This window comes from Sturnira hondurensis, unplaced genomic scaffold (genome assembly GCF_014824575.4).
Source record: "Sturnira hondurensis isolate 20B ecotype Veracruz unplaced genomic scaffold, ASM1482457v3 Scaffold0021143, whole genome shotgun sequence".
In the NCBI taxonomy this organism is placed as follows: domain Eukaryota; kingdom Metazoa; phylum Chordata; class Mammalia; order Chiroptera; family Phyllostomidae; genus Sturnira; species Sturnira hondurensis.
In genome coordinates this window covers 1,592,851-1,612,636 of record NW_028093774.1, presented here as the reverse complement: position 1 = coordinate 1,612,636, position 19,786 = coordinate 1,592,851, and positions in this window count along the sequence as shown.

Here is a 19,786-nt window from a genome sequence, read left to right as displayed (position 1 = left end):
ACTCGCTGTGTCATCCTTGGCGAGTCCCCTTCCCCACCCTGGGCCCACCTTTGTGCCCCTCTGCAGGGAGGGGCTGAAACACAACGACCATCAAAGGTCCTCTCTTGTCGAAAACTCTGAATTAGCAACGATGGGGGATGCGCCCAAACAGTTCTGGACCCTGCGAATTCCCACCGGGTGAAGACTGTGTCTCATCCTGGGGTCCGCACGTTCTGTCTTTTGGGGCACACCTGTCATCCTGAAGTTGCCCCTGACTGCAGTTCCCAAAGTGGGGAGTCTCTTAGCCCCTTTGCACTTGGGAACGATTGGCTGCTTTGAGTCAGAGTGTGCAGTGCAGTTCGGAGTTGCCACTTCAGCAACCCGCCCACCCAAAGCTCCGACCCTGGACCTACCTCCCACCCTGGAGATCAGCGAGACCCCTTGGAACTTAAGTGCCCCTTGAACCACAAGTGCCCCTGGCAAAATCTGAGCAGCAACACAGCCCTCACCAAGGGTTTCACGGGGTTTTAGTGGAAATGGTCGCTCGTGGGGCGTTTTCTAGTTCCATGTCCAGAGCGCTACCAGACCCGGCTGGCACAGCTGGGGACTGTGTTTGTGTTGCTGAGTTAATAAGCCTCAGATCCTGAAAGACCTAGCCAGTTTCTGAATCATGAACTTGACTTTTTTAAGAAGAGTATCTATTTTTTTGGTACAAATAGAAGGAAATGGGACAGAGCTCTGTTTCGCTGCCCAGCTTGTCGGGCTGGGCAGCGGAACAGCCCTTGGGTACCAGATAGGACTATTTTGCTTCGTAAATTATTGGGATAGGAACCAAGACTCTCAGATTTATTGATTACGATGTGCCATGTTTACCTTGCTCCAAGTGTCTAAGTCTTCATCACCTCCGTCATCTTGGTCATTCAGATCACCCCACACACCACGTGCGTCACCGTCCTCACGCCACCGTCATCACTCCACACACACCATGTGCGTCTCGTCATCCTCAGCCACTGGATCACCGTTGAGTCCCATGTCATTCTGATTCAAAGTCTGATGGTCACCTTTCCCAGGCCTCTCATGTCCCACCCAAGCCACTGTCCCCACCCTTCCTAGTTCTTTGTCAGCCCCAAGAACCCACCCTTGGCACCTCGTCCCTGACAGGTGACGTCACCCTGAAGTCCCATCACCCCCTTGCCAAGCCCCTCCCATCCTCACCCTAAATCCTTCCCCATCTTAAACTTGCCTTTCCCCTCCTCCCTCCCCACAGTTTCCCCCCAGTCCCCAAATCCGTCACCCTCACTACTCCGTCGTCACCAGTGTGCCAAGCCCTGTCCCACCCCAAGCTCCTGCTGCCGCCCTCCTGCCCCGCCCCCACCCTTACCCCACCCCAGTCTCTGACAGCCCTTACCCTGAGTCCCTCCTCACTCCGCAAGTCATTCGAGTCAACATCTCATCCCATTTTGAGTTTGTTTTAAGAAAAACTTAAAAAAGACAAAAAACAAGAACTGTTGGCATGTGCCAGGCGGGGGCCTGGTCCCCGCCTGGCCGCTCTCACGTGAGACCTGGATCGAGTTGGCTCACAGTTCTGATCCCGTTTCCCGAAACTTGGAATTCTGAGATTGGACAAAATGATCAAATTCCTTGCTCCACCTTTCCGCACTCTTGTGCTGTGCAGAACAGCGTCATCCCCTGGTGACGAGGAGAAGAAACCCCCCCTTCTCCTTGACCACCTCCTCACCACCTCATCAATTCACCCACCGCTCACTCATTCGACCAGGAAGCATTTTCAGGCACCTGCTGAGGGCAAGGCAGCGTGCGGGGAGCCGCAGCCCAGCAGGATGAGAGCCAGTCTGGGAGGGGAGTGGGCACACAGGTGTCCTCAGGGAGCCAGGCACACTGCAGGTAAAATGTCGTGGGAGCAGGGGAGAGTTCTCCCTCAGGGCTTGACCATCTCACGCCCCACGTGACAAATTTTTACCAGCACCCGATGTGGCCGCCCCACCCAAATTCCGCAGTGCCCACCCGCACACATCCCGCAAGATCAGAACAGTCAGCACCTCGCCACGGTCTTCACACCACGCAGACATGGTGCGCTCCCTCTTCCGTGGGGCGCCCAGGTTCTGCTGAGAGTGTCAGGACCCCGGCTGCCCAGGCGCACAAGCGTGTGTCTGGGATAGTGTGTAGTTCACGTCACGGAGGAGTTCGAAGACAGCTGTCAGCGACATGATCACCAATTCGGCCCCAAACAGAGAGAGCAGCAGGCGTGATTATCTTCTTGTAAACCCCCAAAATCTCGAAAATGTCAATGGCGCTCTTTTCAGCTTTTCCACTTCTGCCCAGACATGCAAAAAATTTTGTTTATTGAAAAATAAACAAAACCCAAGGGCTACTAGTATCTCTGTGCTTTGTCGTGTGTACTGGATTCCGCTCGTCCCTCCCCTTGGGCACGAGGGGTCAGGGCCCGCCCTCTGGGGGGCTCTGCTTTGGCCCAAGCCAGCCCGTCCCGTGAGCCCCGGAGGCCGAGGGCGCACCCACCCCCTCCCCAGACCACACTCTGAGCGTTTGCAGCTCGGGAATTTCCTGCCCTCCCCCTGCCCCAGGGGCCTGCACGGCCCCTTCCCTGAGTCTGCCTCTGGAATGGTGGCTGTTTAGGGGGGGCCGGCACGTGGGCAGGGAGGGCTGAGGGGCTGGCCCAGTCTCTCTGCAGAGCCCAGGACCAGCTCTCTCCAGGCACCAGGTGCCGCCCAGGACTCCGGAGCTGGGTGCCATGGGGTCTAAGATTCCACTTTGGCGCCCCCGCCCTCCAGGACCTAGTGGAGGTGGAATTGTCCAGGTGTCTGACAGGGGACTTGCAGCCTTTAAAGGGCGACACCTCAGGAACTCCAGTCCCATTTATTCTCCTGACTTGGGACCTGCAGGAAATGGGAGGGACCTATCTTCCAGCCACAGGCCGGCAGGCCACAGGCTCATTTGCTCAGCTCAGTAAAGTCACCCCTCTTAGGTACCATGGAGTGGCTGATGTGGCTGGTGCCCACTCCAGAGGGGCCAGCCAGAGCCCCCGCTCTCCTGGCAGGGTGCAGCAGCGTCCGTCCAAGCCCTGACCCTGATGGCCCGGGGGTGGCCCTCAGGGTGGGTGTCCCCCTCTCCACTTCCTGCCACCTCCTATCCCTTCTCTGCCAGGTCACTGCCCCCGCCTGCCCAGAGGTGCAGCCAGGCCCAGGTGTCCTGAGAGTCCCACCCCCCTCAGCCCCTGCATCCAGGTCTGCTCTGGTCTCCTGCCTAGATCCACTGGGGGGGGGGGGTCTCATCAGTGCAGGGGAACACACAGGAGGCAAGTGCGGATACAGCAGCAGAGACGAGAACTGTTTCAAAAACTAGGAAAATAAGGTGACAATGTTGAGGTAATAAATGTAGAAACTTCCACGAGAGGAACGGGTTATCTAGGGGAATACTAATTACCCAAATTCCTCGCTGTGGCCAGGGGATGTGAGATGTACCTGGGAGAAGCGCCAAGGTGGACCCCAGCCTCGTGCCCGCCCTGGGGTGCAGACACACGGCCCTTGGATAGAACGGGGCACACCCAGGCTGGAGGTGCCACTGTGGAGTGGAGGTAAAGACAAGATGAACCCCAACAAAGTCAACAAAGGAGAACCACTGCCCGACCTCCTGAAGAAACAAAACTCCTCGATAAAACAACAAACAGGAAACAGCCAACATTTTTTAAAAAAATCCTGATCAGATAGAACATTTTCTGGGAAAGCCAGTATAATTTAGTATGAACACATGTGTCCCCAGAGAGTGAGCCATGGGGAAGACCCAGGAGGGTGGGAATGAAGAGGGTCACTGGAGTCACCACAGCCCACTGTGGGGGCAGGTGACCCGGGTGAAGAAAACCAGGGGGATGATCCAGCCAGTGTGGACACTTGCTGTACCCCATGGGCAGTGGGGCAGTCGGCAGCAGGGGTGAGCAGTGAGTGTTGTGACTCGGGGACCCGACTGCTGTTGTGTGGGGAGTGGGGGTGCTCAGAGGGGGTGTTGTGTGGTCCTGGCCATGAGGGCTCCGGATGCCGGGTGGGGAGGGTGCGGGGGACACGCATTAGTGGGGACTGCTGCCGTGAGGGGCCCTTGCACAGTGCCCCAGAGCCTGGGGAGCCAGCCAGGAAAGTGCCCTGTGAGCTCCAAGTGAGACACAGGAGCTGTGTGAGCAGGGGGTCGGTGGACAGAAGGTTCCTGAAGGAGAGGGAGGAGGGAGGAGCCGGCTGGACAGGCGCCAACGGGGAAAGCGGGCCCCTGCACAGAGCGGCCTGGGCCCCTGGGTCTGGGGTGGCTGCCGAGCTGCCTTCAGGCAACCCCAGGGCCCTCGTGGTCTCAGGCCCGTGGCTTTACTTCTGGTGGCAGCTCCGCCCACTGCTGCAGGAGAACGTGTGTGCCCCACTGGCCCCCCCAAGGAAATGTGCCCCTGAAACCGGCCCCAAGTCCCAGTGGGGGGCAGAGGTTCTCCGCTGGCTGGGCAGGGCTGAAGGCTCTGCTCCGCAGGAGGGGGTCTGGCCAGGGCACGGCTGCCCTGCGACCCCAGGGAAGGTGCAGACCAGGTGTCAGCCTCAAAACAGGCCAAAAGAAGAAAAAAATGTAATACCCATTCAGTAGATGCCAGAGGAAATTTAATAAAATGCATTTCCAACTTTTCGACATCTAAACAACCTAGGAAAAAGTACCTATCTCCTTAATGCCATAAAAAAAAAAAAAAAAAAAACCTCCTGTCTTAAACTACCATTAGGGTCCTACCAATCAGCCCCGCAGCAGGCCAGGCCGGGTGCTCCACAGCTGCCTGGGCTCGGCCCACAGGTCCGAGAGGCCTGCCTCACCCCTAGCTGTGTCCCTGGGACCACCTCCTGTCTCCAGGGCTCCTTCCTTGTCTGCAAAGGAACAGTGTCTCAGCCAGCGTGGGCCACCGGGACACGGTGCCATGGACCCACTGGCTGCAACCAGAGAGGCCTTTATTTCTTTTTTTTTAAATTTTATTTATTTTTTTTTAGAGGGGAAGGAGAGAGGGAGAGAAACATCAATGTATGGTTGCCTTTTGTGCCTCCCATGCTGGTCGTTAGCCTGCAAGGAACCGGCCTGCAACCCAGGCATGTGCCCTGACTGGGAATTGAACTGCGATTGTCTGGTTCGCAGGCCCACGCTCAATCCACTGAGCTACGCCAGCCAGGGCAGGCCTTTATTTCTCATAGTTCTGGGGCTGGGAAGTTCAAGACCAAGACACCAGGATTGAGAGAGTCAGACAGAGAGAGAGAGAGAGAGGGAATGGGGGCTGTACTTCCCACGAGCGCGCCCAGGGACCCTCCTGACACAGTGACCTCCCTAGAGGCCCCTAGCAGCATATGACCTTCAACATACAGATTTTTGTTGAGGATACGGCAAGCAGATAAGGAGAACACGGCTTTTGTCCTAGGACTTGGAGCCCAACGTCGAGAGACAAGACAAGAAGTAGAATCCCGAGGCATAACTGCTAGAACCCAGAGTCAGCGACCACTAGAGAGGAAACGGTTGTCCACCCCCAAACCCCAGAGAAGGGCCTGCAGACGTCGTGAGAAGCCAGCGTGCCCACCGCACAGACGCGAAAGCCTGCGCACTGCAAACGACAGGCAGGACAAGGCAGGGATCTGTAAACTGGGGATTTGCTAAGCAACTGGATCTTGAATGTTTTCACAACAACAACAAGGGTATAAATGTTATAAAGCTGTTACTGAACCCCCAAATTACCACATAAATCCAATGCCATGGATTGACACTAGATCACTAGACAATATGATCCTACAGTTTATCTGAAAAAAAAAAAAGCGAAGTGGTGCCCTGGCTGGTGTAGCTCAGTGGATTGAGTGTGGGCCTGCGAACCAGAAGTTCATGGTTCGATTCCCAGTCAGGGCAGATGCCTGGGTTGCAGTCCAGTTCAAATTTTAAAAGAGATTCTTGAAAAAGAAACTCTGTGAGATAGGTACTGTTTTAAAAAAAAATGAAGTGGTGAGACTAATCAAGAAAAAGAGCAGTGCAGGGGTAAGCGGCTCCATCGGACGTTAGAACAGGACGGCACTGCAGTGGAAACAGGGCATCCGGCCCCGGAGCCCTCAGTACCGGCTTTCCGGTACCGCCCGCCGCTTTGGAAATCAGCCAGAGCCCCCGCCCCACCTGCTTGTTAGCAAATTGGGAAACTGAGACCAACAGGACGACTGGCCCGAAGCTCTCACTTGAGGACAGTTTTGACGCTGGGGAGACACTTGCAAAGATTGCAGGCCTTTTCCCCATTTTTCCCACCACAGCGTACGACACTCCAGGCACCTAAGAGGGAGAGGCCGGGCTGCAAGGCCCAGGACGGCCCCCACCGCAGAGAACTACTTGGCTCTGAGTGTCAGTATCGCCCCAGGCGCGAAGCCCAGGCCCAGGGTGACAGGGCAGGAGGGGGACTCCTGAGAACAATGGCACGTAGCCACACCAGACTCGTGCCGAGGAGTTCTCCTGCCTGCAAAGCCCTACCAGAATATAGCTGACCTCTGGCATTGTCTGTGGGCAAGGAGCATGGCAAGGTGCTCTGGTCCACGTGCATACTGCCAAACGGCCACCGCCACAAAGTTAGCCACCACACCCTGCACTCTATGGGTCACCTTTGAGCTTGGGCAAACACTGAGGATCCGGTCTGAGAGCCAATGGCAGGAATATGGTGAGGCATTGCTGGCGATGCCACCACACTGCTGCACACCAGGCCTCTGGGATTTCCCCGGCTTGTAACTGGGAGTCTGTGCCCTTCGATCGGCCTCTCCCCATAGTTTGCACCCCCCAAGCCCCAGCACCCATCATTCTACGCTTCATTTCTGTGAGCTCAGCTTTTTTGGATTCCACTGCAGTGTTTGCCTTTCTCTTCTTACTCCACTCAGCATGATGCTCTCAGGGCTCATCCTTGTTTTCGCAAATGGCAGGGTTTTCTTTTTTGTGACTGAATACTACTCCATCGTGTGTGTTCGCCGTGGACAAGGCCGCAGCGAGCACGGGAGCGCAGATGCCTCTTTGAGACCGAGATTTCATTTCCTCCAGATAAACGCCCAGCAGTGGAAGCGCTGGGTCGCACGCAGCTCTAGTTCTTGTTGTTTGAGGGCCTTCGGCACCGGTTTCTGCAGCGGCTGCACTAACTTGAATTCCTACCAACTGCACGCAAGGGTCCCTTCCCTTTTCTTCGCATCCTCACCAGCACTTATCTCTTGTCTTTTTGGCATATGTGCTAAGTACTTTAAATGCTTAATCTTATGTAATTCACTCAGCAACCCAAGAGGCAGACGACATTATCATCTGGTGTTGCAGGTAATGAACTTGAGGCGCAGAGAAGACACGTGCCCAGAATCACTGAGCTAGAACATGGTTGAGCAGAGCCCAGCGTCCAGATCTCCGAGTGTTCATGCCCAATTTCTTTCCACTTACTGACTCTGCCTTCTGATTTAGAAAAAGAACTGCTAATTGCTGAGTTTCCTAGCATTAGGCACGGTGCTTCACTGGGAGCTCCTGGGAGGTAGGTGATCTTGGTCCACATCGTTCCTGTGAGTGGTCAGTAAGAGCCCGAGTAAAACCAGGGCCCACCTTTGCCATTTCAGGGAGAAGCGTCTCAGCTTCCCTCTCGCCCCATCCACTCGCTCACCGCACCTGCGGTGCCTGCCACGGACACCCAGCCCCCTGTCTAGTGAAACCAAGATGTTGCTTTGCAGACTCGCAGATAAGGCCCTTTGTGGCAATTATCACCAACCCTAACAGTACCTACCATCCACAGTGCTAAGTGCTCCATTTATATCTTATCAGACTTCCCAGGGGCTGCTGGACACTAGCTCTTTTTTTAAAAAAGATTTTATTTATTTATCTTTAGAGGGGAAGGGAAGGAGAGAGGGAGAGAAACATCAATGTCTGGTTGCCTTTCGTGCGTCCCCTGCTGGGAGTTGGCCTGCAGGGAACCGGCCTGCAACTCAGGCATGTGCCCTGACTGGGAATCAAACCGCGATCGTCTGAGTTGCAGGCCCGGACACTAGCTCTTAATACTGACCCCTGGGGACCTGCAGCGTCGCTGTGGTCCACCAGTCAGAGTACGGGCTTCTAGAGGTCAAGTGGCCAGTGAAGTCTGACTCGGGTCTGTCTCTTAATACACCCCGTGGGTCCCCGACCCCACCCCGTGGTTCCCCACTCTGAAACTGGTCATTGAAGTTGACACATTCAACAGCTGTCCGAGTCCCCACGCTGACGCTGTGACGCGTGGAGTGGGGCCTGCTGCGGTAGGAAAGGCCACGTGGAAGCCAGCAGCTCTGTCCATGCAGAGAGGGCACGGAAGCCACCCTGGGGGGCAGGTTGCAGAGACCAGCTCACAGTTGGGGACTTGAACGACGCCGGGGTGGCAACCCTTACGGTGTCTTTATTCAACGCGCCTATCGGGTCTGAGAAGACAGATGGGTCCTGGAGGATGACGGCCAATTACTATACATTTAATCAGGTGCTGCTTCCATTTTGCAGCTGCTTCTCGCTGTGGTTTCATTGCAGAAGCAAATCGACACATCTCCTGACACCTGGCCTGCAGCCCTTGCTCTGGGAAGCCCTTCTTTTCTCTACTCGATAGGAAGGAACGGCAAGCCGTCTTGCTCCCAGGCGGCAAGGCCAGCAGCACATCACCACTGTCCCGCCCTGTCGTGATCTGTTCGCCGAGGACTTGGCTTGTCTTCCCCTTACACGGGGTATCATGTGGTCAGGACACTGATGACACTCTGCCGATGGGACCTGGCGAGAGGACACATTGGTGGATCCCTGGCATGCTAAGGGGTGGGAGATGCAGCCCACAAAAATTCACGGACCTTCCTCTTGGGTGAGAATTCTAGGAGCTCAGTAATTTGGGGGCACGGTGGAATATTCTCTCCAAGGAGAAGGACAAGTACCCTCCTCTGTCACCTCCTGTCTCTGTGAAAGAGACGCAACTTGGAGAGAACCTCTGGCTTGGGAGAGCAACCTTGATCGACATCCGCGGGCGTGTCATTCCGACCCCTTCATTGACCACCGGCTGGTGCTGAGTACCTCTCAGAACAGCAGGTCCAGCCGCCATCCAAGCTGCTCCGCCTCTTGGACCACGTGACCCAGAAGACCCAGTGGCGCTCGAGGTGGGCGGGGCCAGTGGGATGCTGTCTGCAAGGCCCTCCCCAGGGAAGCACAGTCCAGACCCTTAGAATTTGGGAGCTAATTCCCACTGTCCTCTGCAGACAACGACTTTCCACCTGAGAGCAGTTGAAAAACGATTTTTGATTTGCTACTGGGCTTTAGTAGAGACCGAACTCTTGACCATGGGCAACCGATTCACCACAGACTCGGCTACCCAGGGTGGGCTAGGTGCCTCCTGACCAGGACGCCTTCATCTCCGACGTGCACAGCAGCGCCCCCTCTTCAGGTGGGAGTGGGTATAACCTCACGTGCAAGCTAGGCCCTAAGGCAGAGAAGTAAGTTGCAGGAGGAAGTGACCCCAGAGTCCAAGGCCCCCATTCCTTGTTAAATCGCCTTCTTATTCTTCTTTTTAAATATATTTTATTGATTATGCTATTACAGTTGTTCCATTTCCCCCTTCACTCCCCTCCACCCTGCACATCCCTCCCCCATCGTTCCCCCCCCTTCGTTCCTGTCCATGTGTCACAAGTTCTTTAGATTCTGTATTTCCCACACTACTCTTGCCCTCCCCTTCTCTATTTTATCCCCACCGTCTATGCTATTTATTCTCTGTACTTCTCCCCCCCTTCTCCTCCTCCCACTCCCCTGTTGCTAACCCTCCATGTGATCTCCATTTCTGTGGTTCTGTTCCTGTTGTAGTTGTTTGCTTAGTTTGTTTCTGTTTTTGTTTTAGGTGTGGTTGTTTATAACTGAGTTTGCTGTCATTTTACGGTACACGTCTTTTATCTTCTCTTTCTTACATAAGTCCCTTTAACATTTCATATAATAAGGGCTTGGTGATAATGAACTCCTTGAATCTGACCTTATCTGAGAAGCATTTTATCTGCCCTTCCATTTTAAGTGATAGCTTTGCTGGATACAGCAATCCTGGATGTAGTTCCTTGACTTTCATGACTTGGAATACTTCTTTCCAGCCCCTTCTTGCCTGTGAGGTCTCTTGAGAAATCAGTTGATAACCTTATGGGAACTCCCTTGTAGGTGACCGTCTCCTTTTCTGTTACTGCTCTTAGGATTTTCCCTTTGTCTTTAATCTTGGGTAACTTAATGATGATGTGCCTCGGCGTGTGTGTCCTTGGGTTCAACTTCTTTGGGACTCTCTGAGTTTCCTAGATTTCCTGGAAGTCAATTTGCTTTGCCAAATTGGGAAAGTTCTCCTTTATTATTTGTTCAAATAACTTTTCCACTTGTTGCTCTTCCTCTTCCCCTTCTGGTACCCCTATAATTCGGATGTTGGAAAGAAGTTCTGGAGGTTCCTAAGCCTCCAGGAATGGAGGCTCATATTTTTGGGTTCTTGTTTCTTCATTCTTTTCCGTTTGGTTATTTCTTTCTTCCTTCTGGTCCACTCCATTGATTTGAGTCCCAGTTTCCTTTCCATCACTATTGGTTCCCTGTGCATTTTTCTTCATTTCACTTAGTGTAGCCTTCATTTTTTCATCTAATTTGCGACCAAATTCAACCAATTCTGTGAGCATCTTGATCACTAGTGTATTCAACTGTCCTTCTGATAGGTTGGCTATCTCTTTGTCCCTAAGTTGTACTTTTTCTGGAGCTTTGATCTATTCTTTCATTTGGGCCATTTTTTTTTGTCTTGACATGTCTGTTACGTAGTAAGGGGCAGAGCCTTAAGTGTTCACCAGAGCAGGTCAACCCAGTCGCTGGGTTGTGATGCTGTATGTGGGGGCAGGGTCAGAGGGAAAAAAATGGCACTTGCTCCACTCTCTGCTGGATCTCAGTCCCCTCTGCCGCTTCCCCCAAGCATACTGTGCCCTTCTGGTGCTAGTCCCCGGAGGGGGTGGGCTTGTGTGTGTTCCAGGACCCTGTGGGTTTCTCCAACGAACTTTCCTGTGAGGGTGGGAGTCTCTCCCGGCACTTAAACCCCCACAGGTGTTTTCAATCAGTGTTTTGAGGCTTTATTTCCCCTCTGGGGCCCAGGGTTGTGCGGTCTGTCTCTCTCCCCAGTCTCTTCTGGTTTATCCGAGCGCAAATGTGGGACCACCCTGTCCGCCAACCGCCTTGCACCCTGCGCCCCTCCACAATCTGCTGCCTCGCTGGGTCCACCCACTGCTGCCACCGCATTTTTTTTTTTTGACCATGACCCCTCTCTGCCCGGCTGCCCGGTTCCGCCCCTCCTACAGGTATGGGTGAATGTGTCTACTTTAACTTCTTGGTTGTCAAACTTCCATACAGTTCAATTTCCTGTCAGTACTCGTTGTTATTTTGTTTCTATATTCATTGTTGTTCTTGCTTTGATTGTGCCAGGAGGCACAGTGTGTCTACCTTGGTTGGAAGTCCAATCACCTTCCTCTTGATGGCCTGCATTCACGGTTTTGTAGGGAGAGCCCATGAGCTCCCCGCTAAGTGAGGAGGAAAAGTTTCCATGGTGGTTCATACCTGGCTCTCTGTGACGCACAGGTGACATCCAAAAATGGAGAGGCGGCAAGAGCACTGCCTGGGACAGCCCTGTGGGACAGCGGGGAGGGGACATCTTACAGACTGGCAGAATTTGGGTTGTTCATTTGATCCAGAAGGAGAGACAGCCGGAGAGACGGCCGGAGAGACGGGTCTGTACTGATTCAGGGCCCGTGGCTAGCAGGCTGGCTGGGTAGTCAGAGGGTTGGAAGGAGTACGATTGGAAAACTGGTGACAAGAAAGGAGGTCTGAGGAAGACAGAAGAGGGTACAGACCCCCCCAAAGCAACATGGAGTGTGAAGGTGTCGAGTCCCATGTGAATGGTCCCCAAAGTCACCCAGGATGCCCTCAGCAGAGGACAAGTTTGTCAACCAGGTTGACCTGCATGCGGGCATTGGACAGCCCTGCTTCTTGGCCCCTTGGCTTGTTATCCCACGGGGTTGGGGGGACACGTGAGCTCAGCATCACGTCCATTCACACTCCCAGACTGGTCATCCACAGCTGTGGCTGAGTGCCCAGCCTGCCAAGAGCAGAGGCCAACACTGAGTCCCACCGAGGTGCCGTTCTCCCGGGGACCACCAGCCATCTGGATGCAGACTGATGGCACTGGGCCACTTCCATCAGGGAAGGGCGTGACATGTTGTTCTCCTGGAGTAGATGTTTACACCAGGCGTGAATCTGCCATCCCTGGCCTCCATGTCGCTGCCATTGTGTCCACCCACAAGTCTGCTTCCACCACGGACGCACGGATATCCCGCAAGCAGGGCGTGGAGGGCGCCGTGTGGCCACCTGAATTCTCTGCTGTGCTGACTCAGCCAGCAAAGAGGGGCTTACTGTCCTGGCTGGGGGGCGCTGCTTCACGCTGAGGGGAAGGAGGAGTGTGTCTGGGGTGCAGAAGGCCTCGGGGAGCTTCTTACTGCTCCCATGTCCTGTGCAGCAAAGGAAACCATCGACAAAATGGAAGGACAAGCTGCTGAATGGAAGAAGAGAGTCACCCGTGACACAATGCAGGGTTAATATCCGAAATTCACAAAGAACTCATACAATCTGACACCAGGAAGTGACAAACAGCCTGATTAAAAATGGGCAAAGGACCTGGACAGACACTTCTCTAAAGAGGACATGCAGGTGGCCAGGAGACATATGAAAAGATGCTTTAAGCCACTAGTCATCAGAAGAACGCAAACTCGAAGTACAATGAGACATCGCCACGCCCCTATCAGAATGACTGTCATCAACACTTTGACAAACAGCGAGTACGGGCGAGAATGTGGGGAAAGGGGGACCTGGTGTTCTGCTGGTGGGACGGCGGACTGGGGCGGCCACTGCGGAAAGCAGCGTGGAGTTTCCTCAACAGATTAAATATGGCACTGCCTTATGACCCAGTGATTCCACTTCTGGGAATATATCTGAAGAATCCTGAAACACTAATTCCAAAGAATACGTGCACCTTTATGTTCATTGCAGCGTTACTTACAACGGCCAAGACCTGCAAGCAGCCCGCGTGTCCATCAGTAGACGAGTAGATACGAAGTTGTGGTGCGTTTACATGCTGGGATGCCACTCAGTCGTACAAGTCATGGAGTGTTACCTTTTCCACGGCACAGACGGGCCTGGAGGGGGTTATGCTAGGTGAAATAAGGCAGAGAGAGAAAGATAAATGCCACACACTATTTCACAGAGATGTGGACTCTAAAGAACCAAACAAACGAACAGACAGAATGGAAACAGACACAGAGAACAGACTGATGGCTAGGGTGTCTGGGGGAAGAGGCGAAGGGACTAAGAAGCACAGATTGGTAGTTAGAAAATAGTCACGGGGATGTGAAGCACAGCACAGGGAACACAGTGACACGGTGACGACTGTGTACAGGGCCAGGCGAAGTATCGGGCGGAGCCTTAGTATAAAACGTGATTATCTAACTGCCAAGCTATATACCTGCACCTAAAACAAAATAGTATCATATTTTCAGACCATAAGACGCACCTAGGTTTTAGAGGAGGAAAATAGAAGAAAAACTTGAAGCGAAAAATGTGGTAAAATACTTAATAACATAAATAATATAATATTCACCAGTGTCAATGTAAAACTACATTCAAACTATAAGATGTACCTCCATTTCTCTCCCAAATTTGGGGGGGAAGTGCATCTTATAGTCTGAAAAATATGGTAAATGTGAACCGTGACTTAAAAACTTACTAAAATAAAGTTAATGAGATAAAATGAGACGTCCATCACTTGAGTTTTTGCTTGGCTTGGCTTTCGCCAGCCTTCTCCCCGTCCAGCTGCCAGCGACGCTGAGCCCGGCACTGGCTACTGAGAAGCGCCGGGCTCAGCTGTGTGGCTCAGATGGAGGATGAAGTGCCTGGCTGGTGTGGCTCGGTGGCTCGAGTGCCAGCCTGTGAACCCAAGTGTTGCCGGTTCGATCCCCAGTCAGGGCACATGCCTGGGTTGTGGGCCAGGTCCACAGTAGGAGGCACTCACGAGGCAACCACACACTGATGTGTCTCTCCCTCGCTCCTTCCCTTCTCTCTAAAAAAATAAATAAATAAAATCTTTAAGGAAAGAAAAGAAAAAAACGAAATACCAGCTGCAGGTTGGGTCCCCCTGACATGTTCTCTAAGTGAGGGTTATGGACAAGACTGGCTGAGAAATGCAGAACCGGGAGTGGACCGTGGGGTGGATGGTGGGGTGGACGGGGTGGGCTGCGCTGTCACCCAGGAGCCACGGCCTCAGACAGTTGTGTGTGGAGCTCAGGAGGTGGGAGGGGCTTTCAGAGTGTCCCTCAGGGCCTGGGCCTTCATGCCCACACAGGGACCTGCCCTGGATGTGGGCTGCCCCAGGCAGGGGCTTTGACCCTGCGAAGGAGTCTCTTTTCAGCCAAGGGCACTGGGGAAGTGGGCAGTGGAGCTGAGCCCCGGGCTGGCAGCCCAGTAGCTGGAGAAATGGACACCTCAGTCCCTGACAGTATCCCCTCCAGGCCATCCCTGGGGCCACTTTGTTCCCCTTCACATCATGGTTTCCGAGAGCAGCTGCTCCCAGAGGCCATGGGCCCCTTTCCTGGGGAAACACACGGGGACTATAGACGAGGTGACCTGCTGTTCCTGCGTCGGCTGCTGGTCTCCAGGCTGTGACGGGCACTCGGTGTCTCCCACGTCTCAAACCCGACACCCCTCTCCCCCTCACACGTGTCCTACAGTGAGGGGCAGTGGTAGGTTTACAGTTGTGAGCATGTGAATCACAGTTTGTGGCCCTGTTTTTCGTACGGGCGACTGTCAACCCACTTCTGCCCTGCCCTGTGCAGGGTTCCGGGGTTTGCGGGGAGGCTGTGAAGCCTCGGTGGCCGTGCCCAGCTCAGGCCACTGGTGCTGCCCTTGCTCATTTGCCATCAAGTGGAGCAGAGATGCATTAGGAGAGGCCCAGAAAACAAGCTGGGTTATGCTGCCTCCTGCCCCCGTAACATAATAAAGACCCTTCCTCTGGACGACCAGGCTCAATGTCCTCCGCCGAAATGGCGACCCCTTTCCTTGTCTGCCGGTCTCTTTGCACGCGGAGAGCTGAAGTGACTGGGCAACAACTGAACTTGACACTGAGTGGGGGCAGTGGTGTCAGAAGGGCCTCAGCAAGTTCTGTCTCTCCGCAGGCAATGATAGCATCGGACAGTCGTGTCAAAACCAACTGCTTCAGAGCCCTGGAAATTACCCAGAGTGAAAGACATTTATTCAGCAGACACCCACTGCACCTGGGCCGAGAGTGGTGGGGTCTGTGCCATTTAACTCGAGGCTGCTCCCCGCTGCCTGTCCCCAGGACTGATCTAATTTGGGGCTCCAGAGAAAAGCCCCTTGTTCAGGGGCTTTGTCAAAAGCAATTGCCATCTATCTAGCAAACAATCAAGGGAGGCTAATATCCCGGTGGCCTGGGGCTATAATATTGATTTGGGTGAGCAGCAGATGAGCCAGACGTTTGAAATAGAGATCTGGGGAATGAGATAGCCATCAGGGTTCTGATAAGCCCTCACGTAGTCCTGGGGAAAGCTGTGCGGCTGGGCACGTTCAGGGAGCATCAGGGAGGGACCCAGGGCCTGCTGGTCCCTGGTGGATCAGGGCGCCCTGCACAAGCAGGCAGCAAAGGCTGGGCACACGTTTACACTGTCTGGTCTTCGAATGAGCACCTCACTACGACAATGGCTGGAAACCTCAGCAGTTCAGGGTGTTTCTGGCCAGTCATTAGCTGACCATGGAGCTATGCTCACCTAGGGTCGGTTTATAGGAAGCCGGGTTTAACAATATCACCAATGTATTTTTTAAAAAGCATAGATATTAGTATTTACACACTACAGGGGAGGCAGACTTGAGATAACTCAGCCTGGCAAGCCATTCAGTGAACAAGTAAATGCAGGAACTTTCCCTGGGGAGGGCAAGTCAGACTCCAGATTTGTTAGGTTACCCGAAACAGCCAGTTTCTCACAAAAATTGCAAACCACACAAAGAAACAGGAATGCTGTCCACACACAGGAGAGAAGTGGTTGCCAGAACGGTCCCTGAGGGGTCCCCGGTGTTAGGCTCAGTGGACTAAGACTTGGGACCAGCTTCGCAAATACGCTCAGAGATCTAGAGAAAACTATGCTTAAGGAATTAAAGTTTGCCAACATTGACTCAACAGGGAGACAGAGTATAAAAAAGAATGGGATAGAAACCCTGGAGTTATAAAGTGTAGCAACCGAAATGAGAAATTCACCAGAGGGCCTCCACGGCAGATTTGAGCTGGAGAAGAAAGACTCAACACACCGGAATATAATGCAACACAAACTTTCTATAGACCAGAAAGTAAAAAGAATGGATATAGTGAACAGAGCTGAAGAGATCTGTGAGCCCATCAGTGAAGGGCACGGATTTTTTTGAAGAAATAGTAACTAAGACATTCTCAAATCTGATTTTGAAAGAATTATTATATGCATACAACAAGCTCAACAGGATAAACTGCAAAAATCCGCCCCCTGACATGTCACAACCAAAGACTGTGACTGTTACTGCTGCATACCTGTCATCAAAGACAGAGTCTCAGAGGGACAGCAGCAGCATTGCTCATCGGGTATAGGAAAGCCACAGTCAACCCTGGCTGGTGTGGCTCAGTGGATTGAGCAGCAGCCTGAGAACCAAAGGGTTGCTGGTTCGATTCCCAGTCGGGACACATGCCTGGGCTGCAGGCCAGGTCCCCAGTGGGGGGCCACGTGAGAGGCAACCACACAGTGATGTTTCTCTCCCTTTCTTTCTCCCTCCCTCACCCTCTCTCTAAAAATAAATCAATAGAAACTTAAAAAAAAAAGCAAGTCACAATCATCAGATGATTGTCACAAAGAGTGGGGGCCAGAGGCTGACGGATGACACATGGCGCCGAAAGGAGCGGTCTGGAATCCTCTCTCCGGCAAAGTCACCCCGCAAACATGAAGGCAAAATAAAGAGCTGCCCAGCTAAGTGAAGATGGAGAGAGTTCGTTGCCAGCAGACCTGTCCTACCCTCCCCCTCACAGAAAATAGAAAACCAAATAACCGTAAAAGACACCCTTCGGGCTAAGAAGAAATGATACCAGATTGTAACTGGTAACTTAAATGTATATGAAGAAATAAAGAGCACCCATAAAAGTCATCATGTAGGCAAATATAAAAGTATTATAAATATGTTTTTACTCTTTTCTTGATGTAAAAATGTAACTGCATGAAACAATTATTATAAAACCATATTGTAGAGCTGAAGACATACAAAGGTATAGTTTATGTGACAATGTTAGCACAAAGAAGAACAAATGAAGGTGCTATATTGGAACAAAGTTTCTATACCTTATTGGAATTAAGTTAGTATTAATCCTAAGTAAGTTAGGTTAAAAGGCATATTGTAATCTTCAGAACAACCACTAAGAAAAATGATTTTAAAACTATATTTTAAAAAAGCATTATAATAATTGTCTAGAAAAGTATCTATTTAACCTGAAAGAATGAAGTATCGGGGATAGAGAAACATCGGGGACCGGAGACCGGCAGAAAACAAAGGACCAAGTAGCGGGAGCACGTGGGACCACCCCCAAAGCCACACCAAATATAAATCGAGTGAGTCCTCAAAAAGCAGAGACTGTGGGACGTGAAACAAAATGCCCAGACTGCTTTTGGTAAAGGTGGCAGTTTAGGTAAATGCCGTGCGCTTCCTCCCACAACCGCGTCCAAATTACAGCCGCACTGCAGGACCACCGGCACTCAGAACCACCGGAAATCGAGCTGAGTGGAAGCCCCGTGACTACGGGATTGAAGAAGATACCAGGCGGGGACGGGTAGGAGGGGCAGAGACGCGGGACAGCTCGTCCCACAGCACACACGTGGCAGGTAGACCCCGGGAGGGACTTCTTGGAGCGCGGTGTGCAAGCCCCACCCCAGGCCCCCCCAGCCCAGGGTTCCAGTGCCAGGAGGATACAGGGTGTAGATCAACATACAAAATCCATCGCATTTCTGTATACTGAACAATCGGAAAATGAAATTAAGAAAACAAGTCACTCAGCAGCGTCGAAAAGAATAAAATACGTAGGGATAAATTTAATAAGAGAAGTGCGAGACGTATACCGTGACGCTGCAGGATGTTGCTGAGGGAAATTACGACCGTCTGGACAAATAGAGACGTTCTGTGTCCGTGGATTAGAAAGTCAGTGTCGCTAAGGTGGCCGTTCTCCCCAAAGGGAGCTGCAGCACCGACAAGGCTTCTATCAAAATCCCAGCAGGCTTCTTAACAGAAATCGACAAGCTGATCTTAAAATTTACATGAAAATGGAAAGAAAAAAAAAAGCCCAGTATGGCAAAACACAGTTTTGAAAACGGAGTGCAGAGCTGGAAGACTTTTACTTCTCAATTTCAAACCTTACTCTAGCAGGGGTGTCCAACCCCGGGCCCGCAGGCCGCACGCGGCCCAGCGTGGCGATGAATGCGGCTCAACGGGAAACCGTAAATTTACTTAAAACCTTCGTTTTTTTGCTCATCCGTTTTCATTAGTGTCTACGTATTGAGCGTGTGTCCCAAGATGACTCTTCTTCTTCCAGTGTGGCCCACAGACGCCGAAAGGTTGGACATCCCTTAGAGCCTCGGTCACTGACACGGTGTTGGATGGGCGTAAACGCAGCCGGGCAGATGGGATGGACTGGGGAGCCCGATGACAAGTCCTTGCCTTCGTGGCCCATTGGGTTTTGATAAAGAGCCATGGCCATTCAAAGGGGGAAAGGACGAGATTTTCAGCACAGGCCGCTGGGCCAACCGAAAACCCGTCGACAGAAAGATCCCCTTAGAGCTTCCCGCCGCACCCCAGAATCCACTCGAAATGGACCGCCGACGCGAACGCACGCGCGGAAGCTGTGACCTTCACAGCCCAGGGCTTCACAAAGAACTGTTGGGCTCGACATCAGCAGCACGATCTACGGAAGAAAACACTGGTGGCGTGGACTTCATCCACACTAAAAACATGTGTACTTCAAAGGAAACATCATTAGGAAAATGAAAACAACAAGCTTTAGACTGAGAAAATATTTGCAAATCATCTATCGGACAAAGGACTTGAATCCAGACTATACAGAGAACCTAGCAAGAGGACCAACATCCAATTAAAAAATGGGCAAAAGATTTGAATAGACATTTCGCCGAAGAAGATAAACAAAGGCTAATAAGCACTTGAAAAGATGTTCAACATCATTAGTCATTAGGGAAATGCAAATTAAAACCACAATGAAATACCACTTCACACCCACTAGGATGGCTATAATTAAAAAGATAGACAATAACAAATGTTAGCTGGGCTGTGGAGAAATAGGCTTCCTCCTAGAAGGCTGGTGGGAAGATAAAATGATACAGTGACTTGGAAAATGGTGTGGCATTTCCTTCAACAGGTAAACATTAACGTGCTAGGTGACCCCCAGACCCACTCCCCGGTAAGTATCCAAGGGAAATAAAAACACGTGCTCACACAAACACTTGCATGTATATATTCACAGCAGCCTTATTTCTGTTAACCAGAAAGCAGAAACGGCCCAAATGCCCATTAACTGGTGAATGGATGCACAGCAATAGAGCCTACCCCTACCACGGAAGTCTATTTGTCCATATAAAGGAATAAATCCCTGGCTGGGGTGGCTCGG